General features: G+C 35.9%; 1 protein-coding gene across 8 annotated transcripts in view; it reads left to right on the top strand.

Annotated features, from left to right (window-relative positions):
• The window catches only part of CCSER1 (coiled-coil serine rich protein 1), an 845607-nt gene that overhangs the window by 276287 nt on the left and 551030 nt on the right, over positions 1–18290 (top strand). The window lies entirely within an intron of this gene.

Genomic DNA, 18290 nt, shown 5'->3' with positions numbered 1-18290 from the left:
ATCATTATCAACAAGCATTTTTTCAGTACCTATTATATTATATGTAACACTGTAGTAAATACCTGTGATGTAATATTGATATGTGACATGGTTTCTGCCCTTTAGACATTTGGGGCAAGGGGAGAGAATCAATAAATGTGCGGTGAAAGAAATGCAAATGGAATTTTCAGTGAACAATCAGTATATATGTTTGGTTGTAATAATAAGTTTGCAGGAAACAATTTTGTAGAGGTATATAGAGATTAGATTGTGGAGTTCAAATGACAAGGGATTTAGTATTTCTTCTGTAGATATATTGACATCTTTTTGTGCTTGAGACCATGAGGGAATATATACAAACATCACATAATGAGATTAATCTCAGAGTATTATGTAGAAAGAATTATAAGTAACAGTTTGGAAACTGGAATGGGTATTGGAAAAATGTTGACAGAAACACCAATTAGGAGATAATGAAGAACAATTCATAACCATGGAGCATTCAATTTCCCTATCACACAAAGAAGCATGGAGGTTAGAAATCATGATCTCTCCCAATTGGGAAAAAAGAGAAAAATCAAAGTTCCAAATATTTTAATTGTTATTGCGCTGTTTTCCAGATAATGTTGCTTACCACTAACCAGTTACACAAAGTGTAATTGTGGTATCTTATTGAAGAAAGAAGCTGCCTTGGTTAGAGTTAACACTATTTGATAAAGAATATCTAAGTGTTGCTTGTATTGACAATGACAAACTGATGTAGTCAGGTTTTTTATTAAGGGATGATGTCTGTGACGTTTGGTGATGTTTTACCATATTAAAAATAAAAGAAATGTTGCATTCTATTTTGTAATGAAAATAGAACCCCAAGAGACATTTTTTTGTGTTTTTCTCTTTATTTTAAATGATGACAAAAAAGACAAAACATACAGTTTTAAACATAACAATAATCATCAAATTTTAATTTTGAATTAGAAAGTTTGTTAATTATGTAATATATTTGCTCTCTCTGTCTTTCTATTTTTAATTCTTAATTACACTGAAAATGTTTTAAATTTATTCTCATGTACAGATTAAAATGAAAATGCTCAGTTTAATTTAAAATATTACATGAATTTAGATATCATTTATAACAATAAGAAGCCATATAAATGTTAACTATTCCTAAACAATAAAATATTATAGCATAGTTTTTAAGTTTTAGTATTTTAGTACTGCACTACTTGGAGTAACTCGTGTGAAATGCTTACTTTTCATCAGTATAAGAGGAAGAATGAGCAGCCATAAGTATAACTTCCAGGGTCCCATTGTGCTAGATATTCACATTTAAATAGAAAAAAATACACAACAAGCAAGAACTATTCTCCTATGTAGAAATTTGCAATGACAGTATATTGTTTTAGTAATGAATGATGTACCACCCCATTGCTCTTCAGTCGATTCCAACTCATAACGACCTAATAGGACAGAGTAGAACTCCTCTTAGGGTTTCCAAGGCTGTAATCTTTTTGGAATTGACCTGACAGCAATGTTAATCTTTACAGAAACAGATTGTCACAACAGATGCCACATCTTTCTTTCAGAATGGCTGGCTGACCCTTCAGTTAGCAGGTAATCACTTAACCACTGCGCCACTAACCAAATCCAAAGCCTGTTGCCATCGAGTCAATTCTGACTCATAGCAACATCACAGGACACAGTAGAACTGCCCCATAGGGTTTTTAAGGAATGGCTGGTGGATTCAAACCCCTGACGTTTTGGTTAGCAGCTGAGGTCTCAACCATTGCACCACCAGGGCTCCCCAAAAATTGGAACCATCATTCAGTGCTGTTGTGTGGAATTGTGTCAATTCCAACTTATAGCAACCCTATACTCATATTTACAATATGTATTTTTTTTTTATGTTTTTGGACTTCTAGTGGGAAGCATTCTGATTTGGGTGATAGAATTGAAACAATTTCTGAAAATATTCCTTAAAATATATTTTAAACTACACAAATCCATAAAGGTAAATCAATACCTAGCGTGGAATTAGCTATGTTTGGAAATCCTTTGTGATGGTCATGTTGACATTGGAAGGAATTTTATCATAATGATTGGTTATATTTTCTTTACCCTATCAGGAAATCAGAACCAAAAATGTATCTTCAGAGCAGTAGTTATAAATATTGTCTTTGTTAGTAGTTCTTTTCAAAAAGATTGCATTGAAACCACATCATTAAAAAATATGTGCATATATTGATGTATTATCTTCTCTTTTCTACTCCATATATAGGTATGTATAGCTCAACCCTTACCAAGCTCTATATACCCAGCTTATTCCTATGTCCTGTCTTTGATGATGTGTGTACCTTGTTGCTTGTACATATGCCATTTTTTGCAGTTTGTATAATTTATCTCTCTGGGATAATATGATTTATTTAAAAACATTTACAAAGTTAGCTGACTTTATCTTTTTCCTAAGAAAAAAGCAATTATGATTAACTGTAAAGAAACCTTAATGCATTATTTGATTCACACATGGGAATTTGATAGTTTTCCACATTAGCTACATCATGCATTTTGTGATAATAGTTTTTTTTTTTTTTAATTAGTCAACATTTTTTTGGAAATTACTGTGATTTAGAGGAGAATGAAATGCGTATCCTAGCAATGCCTGATCCTAATGTAGAATGACTAGAAGAATGTAGACTAGACTATGTATGCCTTATTAATTTGAATAATTCTCTCTTCATTTTTAGCCAGTAATGATGATATAATATTTAATAATTTGGTGATTAAATATTATATAAACAATTATTAAAGTTCAGGGTAAGATGCAAAATCTCACCTATGAGATATTGCAAGCCTGTTTGGATTGTTCTTTGATGAACTATAACAGGATAAAATACAGTCAATAACTTCCTTACAAAGCCACAATTAAAGAAAGTTTTAATAATTTAATAATCTCTTTTCGATGGAATTCTTTCTTTTTTCAGCAGTATTTTCTTGTGTTTTGTGAGTCTCTTCTCTTTTTACCAGGATCATAATTATTATCTTTATTGCAATAAGGAGGTAAGTAAGGCTAAATAATTGGTCGTTTCAAAATAGAACTTATGGAAATCATTACATCTTTTGTTGTTTTCATTGTGGTTTAGATGAAAGTTCATGGCTCAAGTTAATTTCTAATACAAAAATTTATACACATATTGTTATGTGACACTAGTTGGAATCCCTATAATGTGACAGCACACTCCAGCTTTCCACACCGGGTTTCCCATGTCCATCCAACCAGCTCTTGTTCCTTTCTACGTTCTCATCCTGCCTCTGGACAGGAGCTGCCCATTTAGTCTCATGTATCTGCTTCAACTAAGAAGCACACACTTCACAAGTACGATTTTATGTTTTGTAGTCCAGCCTAATCTTTGCCTAAAGAGTTGGTTTTGGGAATGCTTTCATTTCTGGGTTAACAGAGCGTCCGGGGGCCATGTCTTCGAGGGTTCCTCCAGTCTCAGTCAGACCATTAAGTCTGATCTTTTTATGTGAATTTGAGTTCTGCACCACACTTTTCTCCTGCTCCATCAGGGACTCTCTGTTGTGTTCCCTGTAAGGGTGGTCGTTGGTAGTAGCCAGACACCATCTAGTTCTAGTCACAGGCAGATGGAGTCTCTGGTTTATGTGACCCTTTTGTCTCTTAGGCTAATATTTTCCTTGAGTCTTTTGTGTCCTTCATTCTTCTTTGCTCCAGGTGGGTTGGGGCCAGTTGATGCATCTTATATGGCTGCTCCCTAGCTTTTAAGATTCCAGACTCCACTCACCAAACTTGGATGCACAACTTTTGTTGTGCCAGTTGACCTAGATGTCCCCCGAAACCATGTTCTGCAGACCCCAGTCCTTGCTACTCTGTCCCTCGAAGTGTTTGGTTGTGTTAAGATTACTTCTTATCTTTTGGCTTAGTCCAGCTGTGCTGACTTCCCCTGCATTGTGTGTTGTCCCTCCCATCACCTAAAATAATTCTTGTCTGCTATCTAGTTAGTGAATTCCCCTTTTTCTCCATCTCCACCTTCGTAACCATCAAAGAATGTTTTCTTCTGTGTTTAAACCTTTTCCTGAGTTCTTATAATAGCGGTCTCATACAATATTTGGCCTTTTGTGACTGGCTACTTTCACTCAGCATAGTGCCTTCCAGATTCATCCATGTTGTGAGATGTTTCATGGATTCACCTTTGTTCTTTATCATTGCATAGTATTCTCTTGTGTGTATGTACCGTAATTCGTTTATCCATTTGCCCCCTGATGGGCACCTAGGTTGTTTCTCTTTTTGCTGTTGTGAACAGTGCTGCAGTGAACATGGATGTACATATATCTATTCATGTGACGGCTCTTATTTCTCTAGGATATATTCCAAGCAGGGGAATTGCAGGGTCCAGCGGTACTTCTAGCTTTTTAAGGAAGCACCAAATTGATTTCCGAAGTGGTTGTACCATTTTACATTCCCACCAGCAGTGTATAAGTGTTCCAGTCTCTCCACAACCTCTCCAACACTTATTATTTTGTTTTTGTTGGATTAATGCTAGCCTTGTTCGGTGAAATCGTATCTCATTGTAGTTACCTTTTGCATTTCTCTAATGGCTAATGATCCTGTGCATTTCCTTGTATATCTGTTAGCTGCCTGAATGTCTTCTCTGTTGAAGTGCCTGTTCATATCCTTTGCCCATTTTTTAATTGGATTACTTGTGTTTTTGTTGTTGAGGTTTTGCAGTATTTTGTAGATTTTAGAGATTAGACCCTGAACAGATATGTCACAGCCAAAAAATTTTTTCTTTGTCTGTAGGTTGTCTTTTTACTTCTTTTAGTGAATTCATTGGATGAGCATAAGTGTTTGATTTTTAGGAGCTCCCAGTTATCTAATTTCTCTTCTGGTGTTTGTGCATTGTTAGTTATGGTTTGTATTCTGTTTATGCTGTATATTAGGGCTACTAGTATTGTCCTTATTTTTTTTTCCTTCATCTTTATCATTTTAAATTTTATGTTTAGGTCTTTTATCCATTTTGAGTTAGTTTTTGTGCATGGTGTGAGGTATGGATCTTGTTTCATTTTTTTTTGCAGATGGATATCCAGTCATGCCAGCACCATTTGTTAAAGAGACCGTCTTTTTCCCATTTAATGGACTTTGGGTCTTTGTCAAACATCAGCTCCTCGTAGGTGGATGAATTTACATCTGGATTCTCAATTCTGTTCATTGGTCTATGTATCCGTTGTTGTACCAGTACCAGGTTGTTCTGACTACCGTGGTGATATAATAGTTTCTAAAATTAAGTAGTGTGAGGCTTCCCACTGTATTCTTCTTCAGTAATGCTTTACTTATCCAGGGCTTCTTCCCTTCCCATGTGAAGTTGGTGATTTGTTTCTCCATCTCATTAAAAAATGTCATTGGAATTTGGATAGGGATTGCACTGTATCTGTAGATCACTTTGGGTAGAATTGATATTTTCACAATGTTGGTTCTTCCTGTCCATGATCCAGGTATGTTTTTCCATTTACGTAGGTCTCTTTTTGTTTCTTGCAGTAGTGTCTTGTAGTTTTATTTGTACAGGACTTTTACGTCTGTGGTTAGATTTATTCCTAAGTATTTTATCTTCTTGTGGGCTACTGTAAGTTGGTATTGATTTGGTATTTTCCTCCTCGATATTCTTTTCTTTGGTGTAGAGAAATCCAACTGATTTTTCTATGTTTATCTTGTATCCTGATACTCTGCTAAACTCTTCTATTAGTTTCTTGTGGATTCTTTGAGGTTTTCTGTGTATATCATATCATCTGAAAATAGACATACTTCTACTTCTTGCTTACCAATTTGAATACCCTTGATTTCTTTTTCTAGCCTAATTGCTCTGGCTCTGGCTAGGACCTCCAGCACAAGGTTGAAAAGAGTGGTGATAAAAGGGCATCCTTGTCTTGTTCCCATTCTCAAGGGAAATGCTTTCAGGCTCTCTCCATTTAGGATGATGTTAGCTGTTGGCTTTATATAAATGGCCTTTACTATGTTGAGGAATTTCCCTTCTATTCCTATTTTGCTGAGAGTTTTTATCATGAATGGGTGCTGGATTTTGTCAAATGTCTTTTCTGCATCAATTAATAAGATCATGTGGCTCTTGTCTTTTGTTTTATATATGTGATGGATTACATTGATTGTTTTTCTAATGTTGAACCATGCCTGCATACCTGGTATGAATCCCATTTGGTCATGGTGAATTATTTTTTTGATATGTTGTTGAATTCTATTGGCTCAAGTTTTGTTGAGGATTTTTGCATCTATGTTCGTGAGAAATATTGGTAATTTTCTTTTTTGTGGTGTCTTTTTTTTTTTTTTTTAACCTGGTTTTGGTATCAGGGATATGCTAGCTTCATAGAATGAGTTTGGGAGTACCCCCATCTTTTTCTGTGCTCTGAAATACCTTTAGTAGTATTGGTGTTCACTCTTTTCTGAAAGTTTGGTAGAATTCTCTGGTGAAGCTGTCAGGGCCAGGGATTTTTTTTTTTTTTTTTTGGTTGGGAGTTTTTAAATTACCTTTTCAATGTCTTCTTTTGTTATAGGTTTATTTAGTTGTTCTGCCACTGTCTGTGTTAGCTTAGGTAGGTAGTGTGTTTCTAGAAATTCATCCATTTCCTCTGGGTTTTCAAATTTGTTAGAGAACAATTTTTCATGGTATTCTGTTATGATTCTTTTGATTTCAGTTAGGTCTGTCGTGATATTACCCACCTCATTTCTTCTTTGGGTTGTATGCTTCCTCTCCTGTGTTTCTTTTGTCAGTTTGGCCATTGGTTTGTAAATTTTATTGATCTTTTCAAAGAATCAGCTTTTGGTCTTATTAACTCTTTCAATTGTTTTTCTATTCTCTGTTTCATTTAATTGTGTTATAAATTTTATCATTTGCTTTCTTCTGGTTCCCAAGGGCTACTTTTGCTGTTCTCTATTTGTTCGAGTTGTAGGGTTAATGTTTAGATTTTGGCCCTTTTTTCTTTTTGGATGTGTGCATTTGTTGCTGTAAATTGACCTCTGAGCATTGCTTTTGCTGTGTTCCAAAGGTTCTGGTAGGATGTGTTTTTATTATCGTTTGATTCTATAAGTTTCTTTATTCCATCCTTGATTTCTTGTATAACCTAGTAGTTTTTGAGCAAGATGTTGTTCAGTTTCCATGTATTTGATTTTTTTCCTTACGTTTTCTGATACTGATTTCTACTTTTATGGCTCTATGGTCAGTATTTCAGTGTTTTGAAATATTGTAGTATTTCAGTGTTTTGCTTTCTGTTCAGGCTTGTTCTGTGTCCTAGTATATGATCTTTTGGGGAGAATGATCTATTTGCATTGGAAAAGAAGGTATACTTGGCTGCTGTTGGGTGGAGTGTTCTGTATGTGTCTATGAGATCAAGTTGGTTGATTGTGGCATTTAGATCTTCCATGTCTTTTTTGAGTTTTTTTTTGGATGTTCCATCCTTCACTGAAAGTGGTGTGTTGAAGTCTGCTACTATTATTGTGGAACTGTCTATTTCTCTTTTCAGTGCTGACAGAGTTTTTTTTATGAATTTTGTAGCCCTGGCGTTGGATGTGTAAATATTTATTGTGGTTACGTCCTCTTGGTGTATTGACCTTTTAATCATTGTATAGTGTCCTTCCTTATCCTTTGTGGTGGATTTTGCTTTAGAGTCTATTTTGTCAAAGATTAATATTGCATTCCTTCTCTTTTTTGATCATTGTTTGCTTGATATATTTTTTCCATCCTTTGAATTTAAGTTTCTTTGTGTATTTGAGTCTAAGGTGTGTCTCTTGTAGATAGCATATAGGCGGATTGTGTTTTGTAATCCATTCTTCCACTCTGTCTCTTTATTGGCCAATTTAGTCTATTTATATTCACTGTAATTATTCATTGGTATGAATTTAGTGCTGCTATTTTCATTGTATGAATTTAGTGCTGTAATTTTGATGTATTTTCATTGGTATGAGTTTATGCTATAATTTTGATGTTTTTGTGTGTGTGTGTTGTTGACAGTGTCTTTGTTCCTCTTAATTTTCTGTGCTGAGTCATTTTTCTTTATGTATTTCCTTTTCATTGTTGATTTTTTATTTGCTGAGTCTTTATGTTTTTCTTCTTTTTAATTTTGATGTGTAGGATTGTTAGTTTCCTTTGTGGTTACCTTAAAATTTACCTCTCTTTTTCTGAGTGTCAGTCAGTCTTTCATTTCTTGACATCACCTTAACTTCCTCTCCATATGAAAGTTCTGTGACTACATTATTTAGTCCCTTTTTTTGTTTTAATATTGTCATCTTTTACATATTGATGTTTCTGTTTCCCTATTTTCAGTGTTTTAGCTTTGATTTAGTTTTGTGACTTCCCTGTCTGGGTTGATATCTGGTTATTCTGTCCTGTGTTCTAGTATTGGGATGTTATCTGACATTATTGATACCGTAACTGGAGAACTTCCTTTAGTATTTCTTGTAATTTTGGTTTGGTTTTTACAAATTCCCTTAACTTCTGTTTATCTGGAAATGCCCTAATTTTACTATCATGTTTGAGAGACAGTTTTGCTAGATATATAATTCTTGGCTGGTAATTTTTTTTTTTTTCCTCCAAACTTCATATATGTCATCCCATTGCCTTCTTGCCTGCATGGTTTCTGCTGAGTAGTCCAAGTTTTGTCTTATTAACTCCTTTGTAGATAGATGACTTTTCTTTTATCCCTAGCCACTCTTAAAATTCTCTATCTTTGGTTTTGTTAGGTTTGACTATAATATGTCTTGGTGACTTTCTGTTGGAATCTGTGCTGTATGGGGTTTGATGAGCTTCTTGGGTAGGTATCTTCTCATCTTTCACAATATAAGGGATGTTTTCTGCCAACAAATCTTCAACAATTCTCTCTGTATTTTCTGTTATAGCCCCCTTTTCTGGTACTTCAGTCACTCATAGGTTATTCCTCTTGATAGAGTCCCACATAGTTCTTAGGGTTTCTTCATTTTTTAAAATTATTTTATCTGATATTTCCTCAAATAATTGGTGTCAAGTACTTTCTCTTTAGTCTCACTAATTCTGACTTCCATTGCCTCAGTTTTGCTTCTATGACTGTCTATTGAGTTGTCTAATTCTGAAATTTTGTTGCTAATCTTTGGATTTCTATTTGTTCTCTCTCTGTGGATTCTTACAGCCTATTACATTTGCTATTTTACTCTTGTATAGCCTTCTTCATTTCTTCTATTGCCTTGTCTGTGTGGCCTTTGGTTTGGTCTGCTTTTTGCCTGATCTCTTGAAGAGCTCTGTGTATTAATCTTTTGAATTCTGCATCCAGTAATTTCAAGACCTTGATTTTCTCCAGGTGGTTTCCTGGCTCTTAGTTTTGGTCTCTTGCTGAAGCCATCATGGCCTTCCTCTTTATGTGTTTTAATATTGACCATTGTCTCTGAGCCATCAATAAGTTATTATATTTATTTATTTTATGTTTGCTTACTGTGTCCTAGCTTCATGTTTGTTTTGATTTAATATGCTCAAATAGGCTGGTTGTGGGAGCTACTTTGATTATCGGTGTCTTTGAAGCTCTCACATCCTGTCACCAGGTACTTAGAGCTAGTATGTCAGCCCAGGAGTCTGTTTACTTTTCTTGTGTTGATTCAGCTTGAGTGTCCAGGTTGTCAGTCACTGAGTGTGTAGTAGGCTCTCACCTACAATCCTAGATGGGCAGGGCTACATAGGGGTGATTGGAGCAGGCACAAGTATTTGGCTGCAGTAGGAGGTTATATGCTGAGCAAGGTAGCAGGTTGATAACTGTCCCTGAGTGCCTGGGTAAAAGGTATGTCCCTGTTCACTACAGCATGTACGTAGGTGGGTTTTGCAGCCGGAGTATGGGTACTCAATGCTGTTGGCTCTAAGGATTGGGAGGCACCACTTATTTTTGGATCCTTGGCATAGGTGGCTAGATGGCATGGGTGGAGCCACCAGTCCTCAAGTCCCTGATATGAGTAGGTGAGGACCCTACTTAATGGGTAGAGCAGTGTCAAATGTTATGAATCTGCCACTCCCCCTTAACTATTGCGGTTGAAAATAGACTTCAGATATATACCCTGTTGCACTATGCAAATGAGGGCCTACACTGTTGAAATGGGCCCACACAGGTCTAGGCAGTGCTGAAAGGTATTCAGAGTCTGTGAACCCCTTATGCCTGTGCCTAGGCAAAGGAACTGTGCCTGCTCTGAGGTGCAGGCTTAGGGGAACCTGCAGGTTATCTTTTCCTATTTGTTATTTGTTCCTTCTCCAAAGCTGGGAGAATGGCTCGGGGTATGCAATAGGTCCCACTTCTGGCTCAGAGGTGTGACAATCACTGAAGCCTGACTGGGACCAGAGCAAAGTGGGGAGGGATTGGGTGAAGGGGAGAGAGATACTTCCCAGAGTTCAGAAGGGTTATTTTGATCTTGCATGGTAGGTTGGATGGTTGCACTTTTGCAGTTCCAGTGCCGCTTCCCCCTGGCTCTGGAGACTTGTGTAGACACTCTGCTGCTTGGTTTCTCCTGATGAGGAACATGTGTTCCAAGTGTTACTGCTTGCCTTGCCCAGAGTGCGCCAGCCAATCCAGCGTGCAGGGTGCTGGCCAGGTCAGTTCAGGCAAATCCTCGCTGCTTCTGAACTGTCTCGCCCTCCATCTGCCACTCAGTCCAACTCCTCAACTTTGTCTTCAATGTTCAGGGCTCCTAGATAGTCATATAAAAACTATTCACTTTTTTTGCGGGGGGCGGGGGTCTTTGTTGTGAGAGGGACCACAGGAAGTATCTGACTACTCTGCCATCTTGGCCCTACCTTTGGAAATGGTTATATCTTAATGAAGTAAACAGAGTCTGTTTTCTTGTTTTTGTAGCATGAAAAATTGTTTTATAAAAAAAAAATTGTAATTTCAAAAAATGGTAACCAGGCTCTTGAGAATTGATTCACGTTAACCGAACATGTAAGAATGATTTTAAATAATAATACCTGTTTCATTTATTTATAAAGGGAATTGGCATTACTTTACTAGAATGCTATAAGCTGTAAGCTCTAAGAAGAAAGGGACCATTGCCTGTTAGGTTCATTGTTACATCCCATGATCTTAGAAAATTAATTTTTGGATTGATTGATTATTACTTAGTTTATTCTATTGTTTCATTTTGTTTTTAATTTTTATTATGCTTTAAGTGAAAGTTTAGAAATCAAGTCAGTCTCTCACACAAAAACTTATATACACCTTGCTACATACTCCCAATTTCTCTCCCCCTAATTAGACAGCCCCCTCCCTCCCTCCATTCTCTCTTTTCATGTCCCTATCACCAGCTTCTAACCCCCTTTACCCTCTCATCTCCCCTCTAGGGAGGAGATGCCAATATAGTTTCAAGTGTCCACCTGATCGAAGAAGCTCACTCCTCACCAGCATCCCTCTCCAACCCATTGTCCACTCCAATCCATGTCTGAAGAGTTGGCTTCGGGAATGGTTCCTGTCCTGGGCCAACAGAAGGTCTGGGGGTCATGACCACCAGGGTCCTTCTAGTCTCAGTCAGACCATTAAGTCTGGTCTTTTTATGAGAATTTGGGGTCTGCATCCCACTGATCCCCTGCTCCCTCAGGGGTTCTCTGTTGTGGTCCCTGTCAGGGCAGTCATTGGTTGTAGCCGGGCACCATCTAGTTCTTCTGGTCTCAGGACGATGTAGTCTCTGGTTTATGTGATCCTTTCTGTCTCTTGGGCTCATAATTACCTTGTGTCTTTGGTGTTCTTCATTCTCCTTTGATCCAGGTGGGTTGAGACCAATTGATGCATCTTAGATGGCTGCTTGCTAGCATTTAAGACCCCAGATGCCTCTCTCCAAGTTGGGATGCAGAATGTTTTCTTAATAGATTTTACTATGCCAGTTGACTTAGATGTCCCCTGAAACCATGGTCCCCAAACCCCTGCCCCTGCTATGATGGACTTCGAAGCATTCAGTTTATTCCAGAAACTTCCTTGCTTTTGGTTTAGTCCAATTGTTCTGACCTCCCCTGTATTGTGTGTTGTCTTTCCTGTCACCTAAAGTAGTTCTTATCTACTATCTAATTAGTGAATACCCCTCTCATACACTGCCTCCTTCTCCCCTCTGGTAACCATCAAATAATATTTTCTTCTCTGTTTAAACTATTTCTTGAGCTCTTCTAAGACTGGTCTTATACAATATTTGTCCTTTTGCATCTGACTAATTTCACTCAGCATAATGCCTTCCAGATTCTTCCATGTTATGAATGTTTCACTGATTCATTACTGTTCTTTATTGATGCATAGTATTCCATTGTGTGAATATACCATAATTCATCCGTTGATGGGCACCTTGGTTGCTTCCATCTTTTTGCTGTTGTAGACAGTGCTGCAGTGAACATGGGTATGCATGTATCTGTTCGTGTAAAGGCTCTTATTTCTCTAGGATATATTCCAAGGAGTGGGATTGCTGGATCATATGGTAGTTCTATTTCTAGCTTTTTAAGGAAGCACCAAATCAATTTCCAAAGCAGTTCTACCATTTTACATTCCCACCAGCTGTGTATAAGTGTTCCAAACTCTTCACAGCCTCTCCAGCATTTATTGTTTTGTGCTTTTTGGATTGATGCCAGCCTTTCTGGAGTGAGATGGAATCTCACTGTAGTTTTCATTTGCATTTCTGTAATGGCTAATGATCAGGAGCATTTCTTCATGAAAACTACTGAAATAGGAGAGTTCAGCAGAGTATCAGGATACAATATAAATATACAAAAATCAGTTGGATTCCTCTATGCCAACAAAAAGAACATCGAAGAGGAAATCACCAAATCAATACCATTTACAGTAGCCCCCAAGAAAATATTTAGGAATAAATCTTACCAGAGATGTAAAAGACTTACACAAAGAAAACTACAGTACCCTTCTGCAAGAAACCAAAGAGACTTACATAAACGGAAAAACATACCTTGCTCATGGATAGGAAGACTTAACATTATAAAAATGTCTGTTCTGCCAAAAGTGATCTATGCATTTAATGCAATTCCAATCCAAACTCTAATGACATTTTTTAATGAGCTGGAGAAACAAATCACCAAGTTCATATGGAAGGGAAAGAGGCCCTGGATAAGTAAAGCATTACTGAAAAAGAAGAACAAAGTGGGAGGCCTTTCTCTACCTGATTTTAGAACCTATTTTACTGCCACGGTGGTCAAAACAGCCTGGTACTGGTACCACAACAGATACATAGACCAATGGAACAGAATTGAGAATCCAGACATAAATCCAACTACTTCCGAGCAGTTGATATTTGACAAAGGCCCCAAAACAGTTAAGTGGGGAAAAGACAGTCTTTTTAACAAATGGTGCTGGCATAACTGGATATCCATCTGCAAAAAAATTGAAACAAGACCGATACCTCACTCCATGTACAAAAACAAGCTCAAAATGGATCAAAGACCTGAATACATCTAAAATGATAAAGATCATGGAAGAAAAAATAGGGACAACGTTAGGAGCCCTAATACATGGCATAAACAGTATGCAAAACATTACTAACAATGCAGAAGAAAAACTAGATAACTGGGAGCTCCTAAAAATCAAACACCTATGCTCATCCAAAGACTTCACCAAAAGAGTAAAAAGATTACCTACAGACTGGGAAAAGTTTTTAGCTATGACATTTCTGATCAGCACTTGACCTCTAAAATCTGCATCATACTGCAAAAACTCAACTGCAAAAAGACAAATAACCCAATTAAAAAATGGGCAAAAGATATGAACAGACAGTTCACTAAAGAAGACATTCAGGTAGCTAACAGATACATGAGGTAATTCTCATGATCATTAGCCATTAGAGAAATGCAAATCAAAACTTAGTTTATTCTTAATGGCTCCTGATATCAAAGCATGTGCAAGATTAAATGAATAATCAGTGTTATTAAGAGATTTTTGAAATGTCTGCTAAGAGAAGAACACTGGGTAATATTTGTGCTTTATTTAATAGTTAATTTATTAATCTCATGCATTTAGCAAATAATTATTATATCCTTAAAATTGAAAAATCAACTATTCTCTAAATACTGGTAAATATACCAATAAAATCGAATATATGTTAAGTTAAATTTTCCATGACCTGTAAAAATTGGTTCAGATTTTATGTAATCAAATTCTTCACAATGTATAATTCTAATACATCAATTTATCTTAAATGCTTTAATAACTTTTGAAGAAGAAAAATATACCCACATATTGCAATGATCCCAAAGCAAATCATTATGCTTACCATAGAAGTGATGACAAAAGTGCTAATACTAGGGGTTTACATTTCTTTGATCTTTTTCCTTGTTTTTACACTTTGGTTAAGTGAAAATGGTGGTGGTTCCCTAGGATTTCAGAAATACCTAATTGTTTTCATACATTCTTAAACTTTAGTAACATGGTTGTTGCTATGTGCTGTCAAGTCGATTACGATTCATAGCAACCTATATGACAGAGTAGAACTATGGATTTCCTAGGCTGTAATCTTTACAGGAGGAGATTGCCAGGTCTTCTCTCCAGTAGATTCCCTGGTTGGTGGGTTTGAACTATTAACTTTTCGATTAGCACCCAAGCAGTTAATCAATGAGTCATCAAGGCTTCCATCAGTAACCATACTAGACTTAAAAGGAAAAGATAGTCATCTCTTAAATTTGCAAGTTCTGGGTTTTTGACAGGGTGAGATTTTTGCCTAGTCATTATAATTTGCTGTACATTCAGAGATGATTCAGCCCCAAAATACTGGTCAATGTGGAATTTCTTTTTAAATTTAAGCCTGGCTTTCAATTTGTGCAATACTGGTGTCCTCTCACAAAGTGGTGTACTTTTAAGGCCCAATTGCCTGTGTTACATAATAATTGTACTTTTATTATGACATATGGGTTTGGTATGTTTACATTTAAAAAATTCATGGATTGTAATTATCATGTTTTTATTATGGAGGCTATGTAGAATTTTCATCTACCAGGAGATAAAGAAGCATTATTTCTGCTTAGTTACCACCCTTTTTCTAGATATTCTGCCAATTTATCAAATACGTGAGACACACAGTTGAATCCTCTTAGATTTGAGCATCAGTGTTAATTAACTCCTGGACTCCCCTTCCAACTTGGTATTATGTATGACCATCTTTGCTGGGCAGTCCTTTCTATTCCTGGTGTAAAACCTATTTTGGGGGCCATTACTTTACTTAAAGGTCCCTGCTGACACAAACAGAAATACATGTTTAAATTTTATAAATATAGAATTGAAGAAGGAAAATATATAAGTTTATATATACCACATATATGTTTATAAGCTATTTGTTAGCAACAATAGAAATTAAAGATATTCTACCCTATTTATATTTTATTGTCTTGCTACTACTTCTTTATATCGTCCATATTAACTTGTTTGTTTTGAGAATTATGAACTCATAGCCTTTGACAGGCACAAATTGTTTCATTTAGCCATAATGATTATTGCTTGTTTTTGATGCTTATCGTCTCAGAGTTGAACCAGGGAAGAGCCTCTTCTTAGCCTTTCAAAAATTCCCCTGATTTTTTCTTTTAGACCAAACTTGTTTTTTTTTTGGCAACAAAAAGATTTCCCAGAAATATTTTGTCCCCTCTTTTTCTTTCCATAATAACCTAGGAGCCCTAGTTCTTTTTTATTGGTAGATATTGGTGCCGATTATGGAAAAAGTGCTCTTTCAGGGACAGATGTGGAAATAATATTTCTTTTTCTGTTTATGCATTCACATTGATTTTTCTTTGTAACATATCATGTTGCTGTATCTACTCACTTTTCATTAAGAGTTTTCACCAGTTTCAAAGACTCTCCACTGCATTGACAAGAAAGTTGCATTGTAAGCAAAATATCAAAACAAGGTAATTTAAAATGAGTAGATTTAAGAAGGAGTTCACCCAGACCAATGGTAAATAGATCTCTACTAGTCTAAATGTCAAGTGTCAACTGCAAAATACGAGAAAAAATTTAGAATAATCTATTAGGCTTTCCAAATTCAATTTATTCACCTTATTGGTGTTAACTTTTTAAAATGAAATGTTGGAATAGCAGTGGCAGGATTTTTAAGTATTTTCTTGCTAAAAACATTTATACATTTGCCTAGGAACATAGTTCAAACTGCAGATGGATGTATTACCTGTCAAAATTCAAAAGAGGGATGAAAAATCTAACTTTAAAAATATCATGTTTACCTGTGAATTTCAAGAATTGCTAGAACTAGGAACCAGAAAAACTACTACTATGACATTTTTCAAAGGAGTCCTAGGGATCCAATTGTTAAGCACTTGGCTACTAACCAAAAAGTTAGCAGTTCGAATGTACCCAAGCTCCTCAGAAGAAAAACATGGCAGTCTACTCCCGTAAAGATTCCCAGAACCGCCCAGTGCCGTCGAGTCGTAAAGATTACAGCCTAGAAAATGGTTCAGGACAGTTCTACTCTCACATTGGGTCACTGTGATGAGCCGAAATCAGTTCGATGGTGCCTAACCGTAACAACGACATGGAAGTTTTCATGTTTAGCCATAAAATGAAATGCAAGGTCCTTGTGACTATAGAGTTTTACATCTTGTAATGTCTATCATGAGATAGAGACTTGTTTCATTTTCAGCTAGGAAAATCCTGAGGAAGGGGTCTGGTCAAGCAGTTGGTTAAGATGCCCATCTTGGACCTTAGACAAAGAACAGGGATTTGGGATCACATAAGAAGCTGGAAGTTTTTTCTAAAGGTGAATGGGGTGGGGTGATGCCCAAAAGAAGGGAGGAGTTCTGGGCAAACCAGGTATATATGGTTACAATGAGTAAGGTGCCCTTAATTACAATAAAAGCTGATGATTATATGATAACAAAAAAAAAAAAAAAAATGGAATTTATTGCCACTGAGTAGATTCTGACTCACAGTGACCCTATAGGACAGAGTAGAACTGCCCCAGGGGGTTTCCAAGGAGCTGCTGGTGGAATTGAACTACTGACCTTTTGGTTAGCAACCAAGCTCTTAACCACTGTGCCACCAGGGCTCCAATTATATGATAGGCACCCTTTTATTTCTTTTGTTCCTTTGTTTCTTCCTTCATTGCTTTTAAATATCATTGGTCAATCACTTAGATAATGTTTAATAATCACTGATGATATTATCTTTTCAAAATCATTCTTTTCTAAATTCTTCCTTTTCAATATTTTTCTTCAATTCTGTCTCTTCTGTTGCAGTATCCTATTTTGCATTTTTTAGGGTGGCAGCTTATTGCTTGTTGTCTATATTTTGGAACATCTTTTTGAAGCTGTATAGAGAAGCAAATTATTCTTGGTGGGATATCACCATCACACTGTAGGATAGGGCTACCATTAAACAGTTGATTCTAGTTATAGTTTAAATTATTAGTTAACTTCATTTGTAGAAAGAAGTGCTTTGATTTGGGAGTATTTATCACCTTTCATACTACAGTGCTCTATCCAAGGAATGAGAGTAACTTATTTAAAAGTTGCAAAGTCTGTGCTTTTACTCCCAAGAAATGTCCACGTCCATTTGACAATTTAAACAGCCTTTTCTTTTATCAGTACTTACTTCATTAAATATTATGGCAGCATTGAAATCAATTGAAAAACTGATTTGAGACATTTGTGGCATTGTATAGCATTTAGCCTGTTCTTCTCAATGTCCTATTTTTATACTCTTGGTATTTTATTTTTACTCTGTAAACCTGAGTTCTTACTTTTCTTAATACATGCCGCCACCTACCTATATACACAAATACACAAATCGATGTGGGACTACTCCTTAAAGAGTAGTCCAAACTTCTAATATAACCTCTAGTTTACTTTCTGCTTGCTCTTTTGGGAAAAAAAAAAAGGAAACATAGTCTGAGTTTTGATACATTTATGGTTTTATAAAACTCAATCATTATGTTTTTTAACTTAATGTTTTTTTTTTTTTTTTTCCGTTCTGTCTTGCTAATCTAAAGCAAATGATTGAGAAATTGGAACTAGATCCCTACTTCCAAGTATGCCCCAAGTTAATGTTTCACAATTGGCACTATACACATAATTTGTTTGAGAAATAATTCATTAAATTTGTCAGAAGATTGTTACCCAGACTTGAAATATAAACATAAGTGGAACTATATAAAATTCTAGTTTATAGACTTTTATACCTTTGAAAAAAAGTTTATATCTTTTTTGTGCATTTACAATAACCAGTTTTATCTTTTTTTACCATCATTAAATAAGTTCTGATTAAAATAAAAACTTTTCTATATTATAATATATTTGATACCTGTCCAAACA

This window comes from Loxodonta africana, chromosome 5 (genome assembly GCF_030014295.1).
Source record: "Loxodonta africana isolate mLoxAfr1 chromosome 5, mLoxAfr1.hap2, whole genome shotgun sequence".
NCBI classification, from domain to species: domain Eukaryota; kingdom Metazoa; phylum Chordata; class Mammalia; order Proboscidea; family Elephantidae; genus Loxodonta; species Loxodonta africana.
The sequence above is the reverse complement of the archived record's forward strand: the minus strand, read 5'-3'. Positions and strand labels throughout refer to the sequence as shown.